This window comes from Fundulus heteroclitus, chromosome 16, assembly GCF_011125445.2.
Source record: "Fundulus heteroclitus isolate FHET01 chromosome 16, MU-UCD_Fhet_4.1, whole genome shotgun sequence".
NCBI classification, from domain to species: Eukaryota; Metazoa; Chordata; class Actinopteri; order Cyprinodontiformes; family Fundulidae; genus Fundulus; species Fundulus heteroclitus.
Genome location: NC_046376.1, coordinates 14,236,647 through 14,257,162, shown reverse-complemented (window position 1 = coordinate 14,257,162; position 20,516 = coordinate 14,236,647). Strand labels below are relative to the sequence as shown.

Genomic DNA, 20,516 nt, shown 5'->3' with positions numbered 1-20,516 from the left:
TTTGGGTTTTTTATTTTATTTTACAACTGGCTGGGTTTCTTGCTATTTATAAAGTGGTCTTAGTATTTTCTTCTTTTTTAGCCTTATTGTTTCTTTGCTTCCTTTGGAAATTAGCACTGAAACCTTTAATTGTATCTTAGAGGGAATAAAGATCTCTGTCAAGGTCTAACTCTTCAAATGGGTGGTAATTTGTCAGAGTTGTGGTGCAAGCTCCCCAACAAGTAATTCCAGCAAAAGGGGTTTGAAAACCTACAATGATTGAAGGCGTTATTCATCCAATATGAAAAAAAAAATGGTGATGTCAGTTGTCATCGAGCAGGAAAGGTCAAGTTTTGTATAAATCCAGTTTTACTGTAAAGTAGATATATTAAATTTGTGACTGACCTTGAGCAGCATCAACAACTGCATTTAATAAACAATACAGTAATGACTATAATACTTTCAAAATATGTAAATAGCTGTTTATTCATAACAGGAAATATTAAGGTAGGTGCAAAAGTGCAAAACAAAATCTGAATCACTTAAGTCTGAACAGCAAGTTCTTTTTTGGTCAGTGCCATAAATGATCATCAAGCCAGCAGTTGAACATTTTCAATAAAATCTTTTTCTAAATTACTTTAAAACAGCCAGAACACTTCTGGTTCGAAGGTCCAAATCTGATTTCCACATTAAGTGAAATGTCAACAACCAGAGATGAGCAAATACATTTTTCAACAATTTCACTTATAATTTACAAGTAAGGGAAATGTTACTTTGGGATTGCAATTATTTGTTTGGGACCCTAATACCCCTCGTCACACTTTTGTATATCTGCTTTTCTTTTCAGTGGCATAGAAAACTTTGACATTGTGGCATAGTCAATTTGATCACCGGATAAAGCATGCTGCCACTGATTTTTTGGACATGCAATCATGGACATACTTTCTGATTATTTCAGCTAGTCTGTTCAATTGTTCCTTAAATATAAAAAATTAAAACAAGACCATATCACTAGAAAAGTAATGTTCCTCCTCCTGACATGGCAGAGCACTGTGAATTCCACACCCTTGATCCTAATACACTTGCACTCTTCAAAACAGAAACACACCAGAAGTGACACATATACTTCAGAAAAGTGACTTAAAGTTCCACAAAATCAAATTCATGTCCTCAAATGTAGGCCTGCATAACAATTGGAATGCTCCAGCATACATGGATAAGCAAGAAACAGTCAGGCAGCAGCTTAAGCCATACAATTTCTGACAATAAAGAGTAAAAAGCGCTCTAATTTTATCGAAAATTTGAACCTAAACTAGAATAACTTAATTAGTCGCATGCCACCACAACATGCTCCTTTTTTTTCTTACACACAATAAAAATAAAGAAGCGAATAAATGGAAACTAAAGCGTATTAAGACACTGTAACGCCATGACTTCAACATACCCACAGACAATTATATTAAAAAAAAATGTCCCTTGTCTTTAATAAACTCCCTAGACCTGTCTCTTTTAAATTCTATTTTAAAATTCTTATATCAGTTTTTACCTAAGCCTATATCTAACTATGTGGCTGACATTTACAATTTTAGATACACTCCGTTTAATCAGTTATACATGGTCTGCCTGTAGCTCACCCACCTGCCATGAGCTAAACATCATAGGAATGCATTAAGCAAATATGGGCAATCATGTGGAAATAGGGTGGCCAGATTTCAAATAACAAAATGTGGGACAACAGGAGGCTTACGAGGGACAGTGAGGGATGCAAAACCAACATTACGATGAAGTCATACATTTTAATTTAACACAAATTGTGCATTACAATAATCAAGCTCTGCATTGACTTATTACTATTGCACAACAATGAATTATCACAACTGACAATTTATAAAAGCATAATTTAACTTTTTTGAAGTTTAGTAAAACTTTGAAACTTTAGCCCTGTGTCTGACTACCTGTCCAGGATGTACGCCACGTCCCCAATCATTAACCACTGAAGATAGTCACCAGCATACCATCCCCGCAGCCCTGTGAGTCAAGGCATGTTTACCATCGACACAATGTAACAGCTGCATGGAAAAGCGGGTATAGAAAATGGATGGATGGATGGATGGATGGGATGCTAAACTTTAAAAAAAAAAAAGTTTAATAAATTAAAAAAAGTTTATCAGAAAAAAACGTTACTAACTTTTAAAGATTCATATTTTCTTAGAAAAAATTAAACTTTTGCTTAAAGTTAAATATTGTTTAAACTAATCAAGGCTGCTGTAGCTTGTCTGTCTGACAGATAATTTTGTGTTGGAGTAAAAATGAGTCCATAAATGAACAGGAGGCTTTTTCAGCTGCATGTTTCATGTGGGATCTACAGTGTTGCTTCACTCCATGTGAAATAGAAAAATAACTTTGCCAAACTTAACAAAAACCTCCCTAAGAATCACCTTTCTCTGACTTCACCCATTTAGAAACCGTTCCCCACTTTTTGTAGCAGCATTTTCTTTACTTTGACGTAGTTTCCGTAATATTCTATCAGCATCAAAATCTTTTTCATTTTATTTTACGAGCATCCTGGTGCGCAGCTGCTTGACAGCCGGCACGACTCTCATTAAGGTCTCTGCCTTCTCTATTTCAGAAAAGCACTTGTCAAATAATTTTGGAAATTAATTTAATAAATAATTATTATAAATTTGCTTGCAATTGAAATAAGAAAAAGAGACTGATGTTCGGGTAAGATTTTTCTGAGGAGACTTCATTTACAGATGAACGTATTTGTACATACAGAATAAGATATTTGGATTAACAGATTTACAGCCCTCCTTGATCCAATACAGCGTAAACTAGGTTTAAGAAAGCATCTATAATGTTTTAATAACCTTTCACCAAAACACAGATTGCTTTCTAATCTGTTCCTAAAGGAGTCTCTGAATCTCAGCATAGGGCTACAGAAAGCCTTCACTAAACACACATCTCTCTTCTGCTGAGGATCTTTGTCGAGAGAAATGTTTGCTGAGGCATAAGGTTAACATTAACTTACTTCTTCACATCAGCTCGTTTCTACTCTGTTTTGTGGCTCATTGGTAATTCTGCACATAACATGCCTCCTTTGTAGTTCCACTTAGTTGTATGGACAAAGCTCACAAACAGAGGTGTTCTCATGCAACACAAACTAAGCACCTTGGTTTATAATCAATGACTAGTGTTAGAGCAGCCTGCTCTGCTGTTTACAGTGTTTTATGCCAACATGTATAGAATAAAGTGGAGCCCGGCAGTGCTGAGCTGTGTGGGCGACATAGGGTAGGGGCGGTATAAAAGAAGCTAATGAGGTGTAACGCCATCCGCAAAACCAGTTGTGCATGCTCCATGTTGTTCTGCCGACGAGTGGCAGGCTATGGATACAGCTCCTTGGGGTCTGTCCCAATTCAGGGGCTGCATCTTTTGAAGGACCCGGTCTACGTGGGCCGGGTCCTTTGTGGACCGTGAAAAAAGAGAAGACCGGAAGAGATCAGTGTGTGAATTAGGACTGTCTAGCCTCCACCGACTGTCCCCACCCTTACCTTAGCTCACTATGGCTCACAATTTAAAATGTTGCTTTATCATTGTTTATTATATTCTAATTCATTAATCAGCCAAATGTTTCATTTTATGTAGAAATTTACCACTTGCGTAATTTACTAGCAAAACATTTTCCAACGCAAACATTAACCTATAACTTTCTGAGCAGAGTTTAAATCTATTATCTAATCTAATCTAATCTAATAAAAACAATGAACTAATTAAATATTGACGCTTTATATCTGATTTTTTTTTTCATAGCGTAAAGCCAGCAGGAGTTGGGAAGCAATGTACCGGAAGAAAGATAGTGAGCCAGCTGACCACAAGATGGCCGCAACATAGGTGCACTGCCAGTTCTAAATTTAGTAATTTGATGTCATTTGAGTAATGCGCCATTGGGACAGCCCTCGTCGCCGTGCTTTGACGAAATCTGCATAAAAATTTGTCCTTTGCAGGTTCCAGCACCTGAATTGTGCACTGCAGTTGTCCTTACACCTTCCCCATACGTCATTAGGCTGATTTGCATAATTTGCCTCAAACAAATTGAAATGCGTCAGCCCCAGGATTTGGTTTACCCCTTGAATCAGAGCCTGGGGTTTTATATCCTGGGGCTTGCAATGGAATAGAGGCTATTTTCTGCATCATAGATATAATACCCATAAAAATGAGGCCTGAGCTGGATCCTGATTGACTTGGAATTCTGGTGCATTTCTGAATCCTGACTTTGAAATTGGTGACTTAAGGTATGTAGTGTAATTTCCTTTTAGTCTGATGAGTCAATGAAAGAAGCAGTTAGTTCACCTGTTTGTTTCTGGAAAAAAATCTCCATAAAAGGAGAAATATTTTTTTGAAGTAACAATTGAGGGAACTTTCCATTAATTACCCTTTTATTTAATTTGCAGGATCCCCAACACCATGGTTTAGATTAAGTGAACTAGTTGAAGTAATGCATACATCCAGATTGGTAGCACATTACGATTTTTGTAATCATCATAGGGTTTGAAAGTTTCTCTCCAATGAGCGTTGTAGGGATCCTTTTCAGGCTCCAGCTACTTACCCAATGTCTCTGTTCATGAAATCTATATAGTTTAAAAAGTTACATTTATGAGCAAAGTTCCTTTCTGGAAAAAAGGAAGATAATTTCCTTTTTTATTCTAGGATCCTGATCCCATTTAGAGGATTGCTCTTCAGAGAAACAGCACCCACCAAGTCTATTGGAAATTATTTAATGTTGCTAAAAACTGTAATTAGCAGCAATTTGCAGCGTATTCTTTCAAGTGTCTGCACAGCTCACATCTTATTCTACTCTGCAAGTTTTAGGGCGCATTTACCACGGATGGACTGCAATTGACTTTAAAATGTTTGATGTACCACCTTTAGAGCACTTGAAACACACCTAAATGTCATACATTTTAAAAGGTGCACGGACATAGCCCCCTTCACGGAAAGATAATGAAAAGAAAAACTCCAAGGACAAACTCAGATATAGGTTAGTATTGTCAAGGCTGGATATGTCAGGGGACAGAACCAGAGGAAGACCAAATATTTAAGTGAAGAGGATATTAAGGACATTGGATGTATTTTATCAAAAACATAAAAAACTATAACATTACCTTCAGTAAAGTATCATATACATATTTAGCCCAAGTTTTTCAGTATTATGAAGAGAAATCGGTTGAGAAAACCCTCAGAAAGATCAGGCTTATTTCAAATTAGTTGAATCTTTCATTTTTTCCTATATCTCACAATGTATTCATCAGAAACATTCTTTGTGCCACTATGCAGCTGTAAACAATCTTACATTGTAGAAACATAATAAATTGTCTGGTTGTTAACAGGTTTAAAATATCTGAATATCTGAAGCAATGCAATGTAACATGCCATTACAAATTAAGACAATGCAGTGGTTGTATTTGAAACACAGCAGCATGCCCAGTGCAAACAGAGTAATAAAGGGAGTAAATATATATATATATATATATATATATATATATATATATATATATATATATATATGTATCCATCCATCCATTCATTTTCTGACCCATTTAATCCCTCATGGGGTCATATATATATATATATATATATATATATATATATATATATATATATATATATATATATATATATATCGCACATGAAACCACATTTATTTAGACAAAAGCATGCATTTCATCATACTAATACTATTTATTTTCTTGCCAGGCAGATTTTCAGTGTTGCCAAGTCCGCTTATGTGACTTTTTTCTCTGAAATTGCTTGTAAATTTCCTGAGTTGCTGGTTGAGTATTTTGGGCTTGTTTTTGAACGTGTAGTCGTTTATTTGGGCTTTACCAGCAGAACTCTTTTTCCTAGTTTTCGCACCACCCATCAAGAGCTATTAAGAGGCTTTCTCCCGCCGCTGCTGCGTTACAGACAGTGCAAGATGGCTAAAATATCTGTCCACAAATTTAATGCCACTAGCAGCTCCTTCAGTGGCTTCATCTCGGAGAGAAACACAGCTAAACAGATACAGTCTGAGCTCTGAGTTTCCAAGTCTGCAGGATTACAGCATTGCACAAGACAAAAGATATTAGGAAATCACATAGTAAATGCTTTTCTTTTCATATAACTCAAATTTCTACTTAAATGTCTTACATTTAGCAGTTGTATCAATTAAATTAACTGTAAACTATCCTGCTAATAGATTTTTAATCTTTTAATTAATTTTGTTTAAGTGTACGCAGAGGACAAGTTAACACCTCACGTCTTCTGATCCCTGACCTTAAACCCCAGTTTCATACCATGCTCCATTATAAAGCTCTGACAAATTTGTCCCTGCAGAAAAGAAAACCCTTTGTTTTCAAGACAGAGTTTTATTTTGGAGGTGAAGCTATCACACAAGGAGGTTGTTTTCATTTGCCACCATGGAGTTCCCCTTCACTTCTGGGCTTACCGCAGATGGATCAAACTGCAATACAAGCCAGGCTTTCGTAATATCCTTGCTAGAACCAATTGATTTTTCTTCCCGTCACCTTGCCCAGCTATAAAGGCCTTTTTTCTTAAAAGCCGGAGTGGGTTTAGGTTGGAATATGACGATCTTATTGCCCACTGAAAAGCTAATCTGCAGTTGATTTTCCAGGGAACCTGCACACCTGTGTGAGCATGATGCATCTGTTTAATTAACGTGTCGCTGAAGTTCCTATTTGTTTTCAGCAGCCACCATCTGCTATAATGCTTCATTCACTGAGGGATTATTGAACAAGTCCAATACAACAGAGCAAATCCGTTATTATATGATTAACCCAAGTCTGAGCAAAGTTAAAACTGCTAAATTGTCAGTTAACCAAAGTTACTTTTTAAAATCTTTTTTTTTCTTTTTTTTTTTTTTGGAGGGGGGGGGGCTCTAATCTCAAAGTGATAATGTGCTTCTCCTAAATGTGTCAGGAAGCCCTACTGGGTCAGACAGATCTACACATAAATGCTCCTGTTCACAGCCTTTCAATCACAACGCGGAGGGATGCTGAGCTGTCAGTCAGACGCGGTCCGGTATAATTGAATTAGCGCCCGTCTCTCCCTGAAGGTTAATTGGTGGGGAAACCTTGCCTGAACGTGGCAAGGTAATTGACAAAGATAAGGATGGCCGTCTTATCGCACATTTTTTTGTCAGCATGCGTGAACTTTATCACTTCGCCAACAATTAGACATCGAAACTATGGAGGAAGTACTGCCTTCGCATTGTCCGCAGTTCGGTTTAAAGCCACTCTGCGGCTTCCACAACTTTCCAGCGCGGTCAGGCTTGCTCAGGAGCTCCCGGTTTTCTTCGATATGTCATGAGTCAGCAGCTGCAGACGTGGCTGGCAGGCACTTTAGCTCGGAGGGCAAAGTAACGTGGCCAGTTGATAGTCAGTTGATGGCCTGGAAAATTGCATTTAAACCTTCAGGTGTTATTCTAAGTTGTAGCTTACTCTCAAACATACCGAATTAAATTAAACTCCACTTTGCTCCTGTCCCTTTGATAAATGCTCCCCATATTGCAGTCGCTTCCCTCCCTGTTCAGTATGCATCCTGTAAAGCTGAACTGTTATGGTTTTATTATAGAATGTCATTCTTTAAGTCAACAACACAGAGATGGCCACAGAAATGTTTAGAAGTTGCTGCAGGGGGACGATGCTGGATGGACTTATCCTCTTTCTGGGTTTTCTACTAACAATTGCGGTGAGCTGCTTTAATTCTCCTTCAGGGTTTCACTGATGCATCTTTTTCAATCAGTGCACGATGATTCAGTGTCATTCTCCACGGCTTATCATCTTCATAAGAGGTGTCACCTAAAGTCGAGCCTTTAGTTTGTAATGAGATTTTCTAGCTCTCGTCTAAGCTTAAATCATACTAAGCTGTGAGCCTGCTGAAGGACTCTTGATACAATGAAGAACAATAAAGGCAGATATAGCGAATTTACAAGAGATGGCAAGGCAGTAAGTCATTTAAAGTTTTACAAAGTATGACACCTGCATAGAATACCAAGTAAGCTGAAATAGACCGATAGACTATTTCAAATGCAAACTGCCTCAGGATATATTTGTAGCAGTCAAACCTCAGCTCTCTAGGTCTCAATTATCCAAAAAGGTCTGTTATCTGACATTTAACACTAATGCATCATCAGTATTAATTGAGATCGACCAACTCTTCAGCAATACTTATTATGTAAAAGCTAATTTGACGTTGATCGCCATGGAGCTGACACTAATTGGGAGCAGAAAGATTTTATGTCCCATATCAATTTCATGGTTTCAAGGAAATACTTAAAAAAAATTACATTTTTATTTTGAATAGATTGTGTTCTACAAATGTCTAGTGAGTTACGTGAGCAGTTCATGGTATATAGTAACAAATCTGAATCCAAATACAGAAATCTGTAACTTTTTCAGTTTTGCAGTTCTACATTTGGAAAAGGGATTTTGTCCAAACTGGCTTAAAAGTAAGAAACAGCGTTCAGGTTTCTGTGTAATAAAAGTATACAAACAAGCACCAAGTGGAGGTTAAATGTGATGTTAAAGGTGGTGGAGAAAAGCTAAATATTCAAAAGTACCCTGAATGCTGAAAGCACAAGTAAAAGCCTTTTCTGACAGTGTTTGGTGGTTCATCGCCACAGCAGGGACTCAGAAAGAATCTAAAGCAAAACTAGGTTGCTAAAAGAGATGGCAATGCCAGCTGATACTGGGGAGAACCGAGTAGCTGAAAAGAGGCATAGCCCTGTGTAATTGAGTTTAGATTACAAGGTACAAGACCAGATGTCACTCTGATGGCAAGCGATGGTGACTTGAATTTGATAGAGGGGTCAAACAAAGGTTGATGAGCGGTGCAGTGAAATCCCTCAGACCACCTGTAGGTGTAACTCCATGCTAGCAGACTCACAGCAGGAACATTGCAGTAGCCATGAAGAGAAATAATAATGCCTAGTAACAAAGGTTTGATGGCATGCAGAGGCTGTAATGAGCTGATTTTTCCAACTTTCTAGTGGGCAAAACAACATGACTGAGAAACACTGAAAATGGTCCAGACTGAAAACTGATCATCAGTCATGGAGCCCAACAGAGGCTCCAAGTGTCATTTTATATGTGGTAGTGTACTGCACTGACCTGCACTACAAAATAAAGGGGCCACATTCCGACTGCCTACACTAAACTTAGTGTGACAGTTTTTTTTCCTGAGTTTTGACTTATATTGCAGGTTTTTTTTTATGATTTCATGTGATAGAAAAATCCAGAGTAGCATGAATGTGAAGTGGAATGAAAATCATTAATACATGATAGTATAAAAACAAATTTGAAAAATGTGGCCTAAATTTGCATTCACCCTCCCTGAGTCAACACGCTGTAGATCCGCCTCTTGGCATAATTGTAGCTACAAGTCTTTTTGAGTATATCTAAACCAGCCTTTGCACATCTGTAGAATTAAATCTTTAGCCACACTGCTTTGCAAAAAAGCTTATTTCAGACTGGGAGGATGGCTTCTGTGAACACCTATTTTCAAGTCTGAACTTTGACTAGGTCATTCTAACATATGAATATGCTTTGATCTAAAACCATTGAATTGGAGCTCTGCCTTAACGGTAAGAGTCATCATCATGTTTGGAGGTGATCTCTGTGCCAGTGTCTAGTCTTTTTCAGCACCTATCTGGTTTTCATCCAGAACTGCTCTGTATTTAGCACCATTCCTGTTCCCATTTACTTGGACCGGCTTCTCTGTTCGCCCTAAAGACAAGCATCCCCACAGCTGAAACCACCAAGGTTTCATCATGACGATGTCAGTGTCAGTAGTTTTCCACACCTACATTCACGTTGGCCAAAATATTATCTGTTTCCTATGTCCCTTACATGGTTTGTGGGCAACTTTGACTAGACTTCTTAAATATTTATTTAGACAAAGACTATTTTTTTCAGAAAGCTAGGTTGTTGTTTTTTTATGTTGCTATATTTAACATTAATCTGTTAGATATTTAAAGCTACACTTCTTACACTTCTGCACAACATTTGTGCCTGTCCTATCTAGTGTTTTTTTTATTTTTTTTGTTTACTTTGTGACAATTATTCCCTAATGGCCTCTAATAGACCTTCATACAACAGCTGTATCTAGACACAGATTAAATTACACACAGCTGGAATGTATCACTATTTTGGTGACTCCTGAAGGCAGGCTGTTGCATTGGATTTTATTGAAGGATGTCAAAATACAAAGGGGATAAATACAAATACAGGCCACACTTCTCAGACTTTAATCTGTTCAAGAATAAAAGATTTGAAAAAATCCTTTCACTTTAAAGTTATTGGCTTTATGGTGTATAATAATGAAGAAAATGGTATAATAATGAAGGAAACATGGAAAACTAAAACTATAAATAAGACCTGTGTCACAGTAAAACATTAACCATTTTTCTACAAAACCCTAGGGAGAGTTTAGATTCTTGAAATTATGCAAATGTCCATTGTAAATAGTAGAAAATAAACCAAAATGATCACGATTATTATTAATTATCTAACAATTAGCTTGCATTTACCACACAGTACAGAACATAGAACTGCTAAACCAGCTGTATCCGCAAGACTCAAGACACTGAGATACATTAAACTTTAAAACAAATACCCCCACTGGATAGGATGTTTGACCAAAATCTTCATGTTAATACAGATTGGCTGTGATTCTATTGCATTGCTTGAGATGCAGCTCCATCAAAACTATCAAAGTGAAAAAGCATTTTGCAACAAAGGTATGATATGTAAGCCATAAACTGTCATTTCAATGAACACAAAGTTTTAAAGCAAACCACATTCTTGTCACGTTTGGTATGTTAATGGCTGGACCAATTTGTAGACACACACTCAGAAGCGATACGGTGAGATGAGGCATGATTTAATAAAATAAAACAAATAACAAATTTACAGGTAGACTGGCAAAAAAAAAAAAAAAACAAGAAATCAGCAACACAGCAAAGAAGAGACCCAGAACAGGGTACCATGACAGAGGACCTCATAGTGTGGCTTAGATGGCTGACTATAAAGAGGAGCAAATCAAAAGGGACAGCAGGTGGAGCAATTAAGCACAGGTGGAAAGTGTAGAGGTAATTAGACTGAAAGAGAGAGGGCAATGATGTGACAGAAACAGGAGGGAAGCTGAATCTAACAGGAATGGACCAATGAATAAATGTGAAGGAATAAACTATCCTTCAATTAAATTTTATTTATATAGCGCCAATTCATGATACATGTCATTTCAGGGCACTTTCCAAAGTCAAATTTAATTAGAATATACAGATTGGATCAGTTTATACAGGTTGGTCAAATCGTTTCCTACCTAAGGAAACCCAGCAGATTGCATCAAGTCTTGACACTTTCACTCCTCCTGAAAGAGCGTAGAGCTACACGGACAGTCGTTTGCTTTGTCCATGGCTTTGCGGCAATCCCTCATACTGAGCAAGCATGAAGCGACAGTGGAGAGGAAAACTCCCCTTTAACGGGAAGGAAAAACCTCCAGCAGAACCAGGCTCAGTATGAACGGTCATCTGCCTCGACCCACTGGGGGTTAGAGAAGACAGAGCAGAGACACAACAAGAGAGACAAACAAGCACAGAAGCACACATTGATCCAGGAATGCTGTCTACGTTATATGGTAATGGCAGGTAATCTAAACCAAAGTGAGGACAAGCAACCAGGGAAAAAAAGGATCTAACAGAACTACTACAATCAAAATGAACAGAAACTGACCAAGACAGGAACCGAATCTAACAGGCTGATAAGTAATATATAGTGAAAACATATAAACCAACACTGCAGGATCTCAAGGAACCTAACTCTGAATAATCAAATCCCTGGGGATTCTGACAATTCTTTGAAAGTATAGATGTTGCCCAACTTTTAAAGGAGGTTCTACATCCCAGAACTACATCACAAATATGTACCCCATCAATCAAATGTTATTAGAAAGGTCAGTCTAACCTGTGTGAAGAAGGGCTTTAGCAGGAAATCTCCTTAGAAATTGACTATGGATATCAAAATAAATACAACAAAGAAATAAAAATGACTTTTATGAATTGCAGTCTGATATCTGCAGCAACTTGAGGACTTAGGGTTCAGTAGGAAGGTTCATGCGGTCATATGAACCTGAGGAAGTTATGAAAAAAATCTTACTCTTAGAGCTTCCTACACAGACATGTTGAGTAATTAATCAAGTAATATTTTGTAGAAAAATTAATACTTCCTCTAGAAAAACACAGTCAAGATAGACGATTGAAGCCATAAGAAGTGTGTTAACTTCACTAAACATTATTCGGTGAAAAATAACTAATAACCATTCTCTAAGTATATCTCCACAGCAATTAATATATAAATTTAATATCATCTGGTATCCTCTCACACATACGTGACCCGGCTCCTCCGCTCTCCAAAGCAATTCAACACCTCTATGAGCACAATGTTTTCCTGCCCCGAGAGAAATCCTTCCATTTCAACTCAATTGATTCTTCTATTCCAGTTTCCCATCTCTAACTTTTTTTTTCATTCCAAGTAAGAACTGCATGCATTGTCAATGACATCAAATAAAGGGCAGTCATTGGTATGGATGAGGAGGATCCTCCGAGATTGAGGCACCTTCACTGTCACAGAAGCGTAAGATAGGAAGCCAAGGGAGAAACAAGAAAAAGCAGAGCCTTTAACAGTGAAAACAGATTATTTGATGTAATTCTTTTGGAGGGACTTGGAGACTGAAAAGAAGAATGGTGGTATGGTATGCAGATTGACGCTTTTGGACAGCCTCATTGACAAAAAAAGGGGAAGGGACCGACAGGCAGAGATGGCTAGAGAGCGCAATGTTGTTCATTTGCATACACTGAAGTCTTTGTGGAGAGGGTGGCCAGAGATTTCAATCTGTTTTCTACACATGTTGTTCTTGAGCATCTGTCAAAGACGCCTTGAAGACAAGACTAGATCAGCAATGCTCGGAGTCTTGGGGAGAGAGGAGACACAATATATTCCAGATTTCCAAATGTGCTTTTTGTTCTCTCCTAGTCATGACAAACTCCTTCTTATAGATTTTAAACTGCTGGCGCACCATCCAGCACTTTACTGTCTGCACCTGTTTATTCCATTTCATGGGCATTGGGGGCCCCCAACGCTTTTCTCCAACACTCATTGGATGAGAGGCAGATACACTGCAAAAACAGAACTAGAAATAAGTAAAATGTTCTTAAAATGTGTGTATTTGTCCTTGATTTGAGCAGGTAAATAAGATGACTTGCCAATGGAATAAGAGTTTTGCACTTAAAACAGGAATAATTCATCTCAATCATCTTACTTCAAGTACAGGGTGTCTAATTATCTTATTTTAGGGGTCAGAATACTCATTCCATTGGCAGATAATCTTATTTACCTGATCAAATCAAGGATAAATACACTACCTTTAAGAACATTTTGCTTATTTTTAGATCCATTTTTGCAGTGTACACCCAGGGTGGGTTGTGATTTGACAGAGCAACACATGAACCTACAGGACACGCAATCTTGCGCTCACACTTACTCTTAAGACCAAAATTAGAGAAGCCGATTAGCATAAATGCATGTTTTGGGACGGTGGGAGGAAGTAGAGCAACCCGTTCAGAACAGGGGGAACATCCAAACTTCATGCAGACAGGCATGGCGTTCAAACCCAAGACCTCTCGTTGCAAGACAAGAGTGAAATCAGCTGCACCGCCACCATCCAATCAAAATAGCTCATATTGCATCCTTAAATTTTAATCTTTTAATATGCAATACTAGTAGGTTTGTGGCATTTTGTTTAAACTAAAATTTCCTCATTTCACGTAAATTTTCTCATAAAAGGTGAATAAATAATTTACTGTGTATGACTCAATATGAGGAGCCCACGGCCGAGAGCAAGGCTTCAATAGGTTATCCACAGAAGGGGGAATGAAAAGAAAAGGCTTCATTACTGAGCACATAAAACCTAAATGGAAAAGAGTCTGTGGAATGGCTGCCTGTGTGTGATAGGGGCATCCACTCAGCTCTGATGCCTTGGGTGTTCTGGCTTGCTGCACTAAGGCCTCACACTGGACCATACAGATTGCTGCCATTATGGAGAGTGGGTCTGTGGTGGCACATAGACCTAAGCTTTCACAAGGCAACATGCACACTAAGTGCCTCCGGCTCGTTTTGTGATCTGACTACAGACTTTGGTGTAATTTGCATGAAACTGAAGCGCTAAAAATTATTTTAATGTATCTAGTTGTTTTGTTTATCCCTTAACAACTTAAGACTGCAGGCGTGGTTCTTGTTGCCATTTGCTGTGTGTTTATTAGGTCCCAAGTTGGAGGCGTTAAATATTTTATCATATCTATCAGTAAATCTTGTGTTTCGCCACCCAGAAGCTACAATTTTTTTTCCCCCATCAGTGGTGGCATGGTGGTGCGCTTTAGTCTAACCTCACAGAGGGGAACTATGCTCTGTCTAATTTGTGCAACAGTTTCAGCTGTAATACAGTGAGTCACTTAAGAATGAGTCACTGTGGACAAACAAAACATAGCCAATGCATTCTAAATGAGGGGGAGTCGGGAAACTTCTCAGGTTTAACTTAAACTTCCATTTAATGGCTAAAAGCATGTTGTCAAGCTGTGAGCAAGCGGAGGCCGGGTCAGATGAGCTCAATCTCTGCCATGCGGTATTTGCAATAAAGGTCATAGACTCAGAAACAGTAACAAGACTCCCTTTTTTCTTGACAATATCTTTTGCTTGGCTAGATAATCAGCAGAGCTGTATTTTTCATATTCATTTCATGGAACATTTGATTTGGAACCTCTTTCCTCTCAGGGGTTTTCAGAGTGTTTTTTTCTTCAGTGCTCCTGTGCCACTGCTCTTTTGTCATCATGAAGGTAGTTTTATAATGGCAGCCTTTGGCAGTCTGTTGCAGTATTCACGGCACCATTTATTCCTGCACTTTAACTGTACTTGAAAAGCTGACCAGTGCTTTTACTTGATTATCTAAGCATCATTGCTGATAATTTTGTAGCACCGTGTGAACTGAAGAGAGTTGGACTGGATTGTTTGTAAGCATGACAGCTACTTTTTCTTTTTTTGGCATTTTGAATAACATTTAGGGCATGCACTTTTTGACAGTTGAAGAGTAATCCTTGTTTATATCATTACTAGGTGTGAACCAAGAATTTAGATCTGAAAAAAGATTAAACACAAGTGAACAATCAGTTTAAACAAAAATATTAGAGTTTGCTAATATATTTTGCCATTGCCACACAGTGAAACAGGTTCTTGTGTAGTCATTTGCAATATTTTGTTAACTGGAAACATAGTTATAATCAGATGGAGAAAATAAATTGGAACGAGGCTGCATCACCAGATGGTGTCTGCCCCAGAGTCCTAAAGGCCTGTGCAGAACAGTTCTCTGGGATTCTACAACACCTCTTCAACCTTAGTCTGATGAAGGAGAAGGTTCGAGTGTTGTGGAAGACCACCCGCACTGTTCCGGTACCAAAGAAAACTCACCCATCAGTCCTCAATATTTATAGACTTATTGCCTTGGCATCCCACACCATGAAGGTCCTAGAGAAACTACTGTTGGCTCACCTGAGTAAGAAAACAAGCAGCTATCAGGACCCCTGCAGTTTGGTTATCGCCGTTGAGTTGGAGTTGATGATGCCATCATACACCTGCTTCAGCATTTATATGACATGCATTGACAGCACTGTGAGGACCATGTTCTCAGCCAAGAGGAAAATAAAAGTAAGATTCTAAGGGTGAAGCCACAAGAAATGTGAGCCTGTTGTAGAGTCAAGTCCCTGAGAAACCACCCCTCAAAGCAGGGTGCCTACTCTATAAAGCCTAGCCCCTCGGGCCAGTCTTTCGCTTTTCCGTGGACCTCGTGAGGAGATGGGCTGCACTGAAGAGATGAAGCAACCGTGGGTTCAAATGGAATTTGGTGACCCACGAACATTAAAGCCGATCCGAGACTACATGAAGCGGTTTCCTGCAGTTGGACGGTGCCAACGTAAGCTGCAGCCTCTACAGCACTGAACACAGCCAGACAGAAACCCTGCAGAGTCCTCTGCAGTGCCAAGCTTCCTACGGCCAGAGAACCTGTAGAGAAGTGTACAAAGAAGCGTCAATGAAGTAGGGTGATAGCAGTTTCCTTGCCACTGGCCTGAACTGTGAGCTTTCACCCCAGTTGCCCTGTTGCCACAACCGGACACAAATGCAGATGTAGCCGACATTTATTTACATATGCAGCAATATCAACTACATGAAATAGTTTGTAGAGTGATGTCACAACTCCTTTTAAAGGTGCCATGACATCACTGTGTAAACCATCTCCCCCGTTCAGGACATACAAGCTTATGTGTTACATTACGCACAGTTTACTGAGTGTATATAGCTTCTGTATATATATATCCTTTTTATTTTTTATTTTACTGTATGCTTATTTTTTCTCTGCACCATCAACACCAAGTCAAATTCCTTGTAAGTGCAAACCTACTTGGCGATTAAACTTGATTCTGATTCTGATTTCATTATAGTTGATATTGCTGCATATGTAAATTCTCCAAAGAATTTCATTAAAAAAATAACGTTACCTTTTTGTAAGGGGTTGTTTGGCAGGCCAGATTTCCCTCCTCATTAAAAGGGTTAGGTACGGTAATGATATGTGACTCAACCAAGTTGACTTCACTCTGATTGGCTACAACCATACTTGGGAAACTGGTCAAATGCGCTCCCACATGCCCTTGCCCCCTCCATCCACACCTCTCTTCTCGGCGCCACACTCCATCACAAATCCATTTATTATGGTATTATTGGGTAGTGGAAGCATTTGTGTTGCAGGATGTTGGACAGGCGAAGGCAAGCTGACCAAAGGCTTTATACTGGCGAAGTGATTCATTATCCACACAGTGGGACCGAAGTACAAAGCCAACTACAGGACCACGATGGAGAGTTTGCTGCACAGCTGCTACAGGGACATCATTGTCCTATACGTGTATGAATAATTTTGTATTATTTCAATTGGACCCTAGAAAGATAAATAACCACTTTGGTAGGAACTAATGGGGATCCTAATAAATAACCAAATAAACATGCATCATGCAGCTGGTAGGTGTACTGAATGAGTGGCCAGCTAAACTGCAGGCTCCTATGCTGATTTTTCTGTTACAAACACACCTTCCTTACATTTGACAGCATTTAGAAATGAATTAAACTTACAGGTAATGACAGTGTTGTGGTTCCCACCTTCAGTGTTGGTACAGAAGTATTTTTTTCAAAATGAGTGTGTTTGAAAACCCCGACTTGAATTCACCCATGTTCAGGAAACAGTCTTTAGTAATGTGCGCTGAACATGGTCTCAAACTGAGGTTATAATTGTGTGATACTTCCTCATAAATGAACTTCAGCCACTATTCTGTGATTCTCCCGTCCTTCAGAAGTAAGTGGAAACTTCCATCTGTTTTTGAGCACCCTTTGACATAACACCTTCCCTTTTTAGTAGCAATCCTCTTCTCAAGTGGAGTAGTTAGACATGCTAGCGCGACTCATCCATTGAAGTAGATGACCAGCGTATCTGCAGGGGGGAGGAAAGGGGAGGGGAGGGAGAAGGCAGTTTGCTTGATCGTGTGCTCTAATTGGAGTATATGAATTACATAGAAAGATAACCTACGTAGAACAATAAACTGTTTTCTGATTTGTCCATTTTTGATTAACAAAACAAAGCTGGCCGCCTTATATACCCCCGCAACCACAGAAAAATTACATTTGTTGTCATGTGCTCTTAAAAGCATTCATGAATAATTTTTGCTTTGTGGCAGGACTAAACATTCTGCTGAAAAAGCTCATAGCCATAAGAGAAAATGTTTTCAATATAAAGATCAACATAATCTGCAATAATGTTTAGGTATGTGGTGTGTGTCAAAGTAACTGGGGTTGCCAGCAGAACATTGCCCCAAAGCATCACGTACCATTGCTGTACTGTCCTGTTCTAATGCTCATGTGCTCATTGTTGGAAATATCTGTGTGGGACAAGGGTGAGCATGGGCATCCTGTTTAGCCCGTGGCTTTGTACCAACCTGTGCATCATATTGTGATGGGATGTGTGACACATCATCTTTGAGGACATAACATTTATTTGCTGCTCATACAGGTACATCTAAAAAAAAATTGAATGGCGTGAAAAAGTTCAATGTTTTTCGTCACACATTTCAGAAAGTGTAACTCATATATATTGTGCAGATTCATTACACACACAGGGAAATATTTCAAGACTTTTTTTCTTGTAATTGTGATGATTGCTTTTTTGTTATCTGTAAGTCACAAACTTAAAAGAAATTATATTGTGTAAAAGTTAAATATTAGAACCTTGTGGTGTCACGCCCTTATCAGTTAATAACCTCAAAACACTTGCAAAGGATTTCTGGGCCTCTAAAACAGTGGTTTTCAACCCTGGTCCGCAGGACCCACGTGTTTTAGACGTGTTTGTGTCTTAGCACACCTGAATCAGATGATTTCATTACCTCCTCAGCATTTATCAAAAGCTGCGGAGACCGTAACATCAAAAATTTATTTTTCAGGTGTGCGTAGGCTAGGAAACACTTAAAAGATGCTGAACAGTGGGTCAAGATTGAAAACCACTACTTTAAAGGATCTCTCAGTCTCGAGCAGTAGCCAACACATTTAAGTGAAGACAGCTAACTTAATAGATGTCCAGAAGACAGTCATTGAAACCCTTCACAGGGAGGGTAAGCCACAGAAGGTCATCACTAAAGAAGATGGTTGCCCATGGAGTATCCAAGCATATTCATGGAAAGTTGAGCAGAAGGGAAAAGTGTGGCAGGAAAAGGTGCACCACAATCAGGGATAACTGCATCCTTGAGAGGATTGTCAGCAAAATCCACTCAAGAATTTGGGGAGCTTTGCAACAAGTGGACTGAGGCTGGATGCAGCGGTTTAAAAGCTACTACACACAGACAAATCCGAAACAAGTTACAAATGTTGGATTCTACCTTTTCAGCCTCTCCTGAGCCAGAGACTGAACTGTTGTTCAATGGTGAAAGTGAAGTTTGCATTTTATTTGGAAATCAAAGGTCCCAGATATTGGGGGAGAGTGAAGAGGCACTGAAACCATGTGTTGTTTAGTGATCTGCTGGTGTTGGTCCGCTGAGTTTTCTGTAGTCTAGAGTCAATGCAGCCATCATCCTGGAAATTCTAGAGCAATGCATGCATCCCCCTGCAGACAGAATGTATGGAGATGCTGATTTAATTTTTCGGCAGGACCTGCACCCCATTACCAAAGGTACAAAAAGCTGGTCCAATGACCATGATGTTCCTGTGCCTGATTGAACAGAAATCTGGCCTGACCTGAATCCCATAGAGAATCTATGGAGTATTGTCAAGAGGAAGACGAGAGACACCAGATCCGACAATGCAGATTAGCAGGAGACAGCTATTAAAGCAACCTGGAATTCGATTACACCTCAGCAGCACCACACACTTATAGCCTCCATGTCATGCCACACTGATGCAGTAATTCAAGCAAAAAGGAGGCCCAACCCTGCACCCGAGCAGCAGGGTAAGCAGGCCGGCTGGGTGACAGTTCGTAGGAAGCATAGCTCTAGATTTCAGCCCCCAGTTCACCACCGACCCGTCTGCGTTTCAAATAAATTTTCCCCACTCAGCGACACACCCGCTGAGAAGCCGATCCTGGTTATTGGGAGCTCAATAGTCAGAAACGTGGCACTAGAGACACCAGGGACCATAGTTAAATGCCTGCCAGGGGCCAGAACGGGCGACATAGAATCTTACCTAAAACTGCTGGCTAAGGATAAGCGTAAATACAGTAAGATTGTTATTCACGCTGGCGGTAATGACACCCGATCACGCCGATCGGAGGTCACTAAAGTTGGTGTTGCTTCGGTGTGTGAGTTTGCTAAAGCAATGTCGGACTCCGTAATTTTCTCTGGTCCCCTGCCTGATTTGACCAGTGATGACATGTTTAGCCGCATGTCATCATTCAACCGCTGGTTGTCTAGGTGGTGTCCTGAAAACGACGTGGGCTACATTGATAACTGGAGAACTTTCTGGGGAAAACCTGGTCTGATCCGGAGAGACGGCATCCATCCTACTTTGGATGGTGCAGCTCTTCTTTCTAGAAATCTGGCCGGATTTATTAGTCCTCCTAAATGCTGACAATCCAGGGTCCAGACCAGGAAGCAGAGCCGTAGTTTAACACACCTCTCTGCAGCTTCTGTACTGTTACCCATCCATTATCCTATTGAGACGGTGTCTTTCCCACGGCCAAAACTTAACAGATCAAAAACTTATCTAAAAGGAACAAATCATAAAAACCTAATAAAAATCAATACGGTTCACCTTGAACCTAAAAATAAAACAATTAAATGTGGTCTATTAAATATAAGGTCTCTCCCTCCAAAGACTTTGTTAGTTAATGAATTGATTTCTGATAAACAG

General features: G+C 39.2%; 1 protein-coding gene across 2 annotated transcripts in view; it reads left to right on the top strand.

Annotated features, from left to right (window-relative positions):
- elfn1a (extracellular leucine-rich repeat and fibronectin type III domain containing 1a) overlaps positions 1-20,516 on the top strand; it is a 118,836-nt gene that overhangs the window by 84,717 nt on the left and 13,603 nt on the right. Inside the window, exon 1 of one of the 2 annotated variants that reach the window (XM_036148216.1) lies at positions 3,802-3,870. The exons of the other annotated variant lie outside the window; for it this stretch is intronic. The gene's annotated coding sequence lies outside the window, so the exon portion shown is untranslated. Of the gene's footprint in view, positions 1-3,801; positions 3,871-20,516 lie in introns of those variants that run through there. 2 annotated transcript variants of the gene reach the window in all.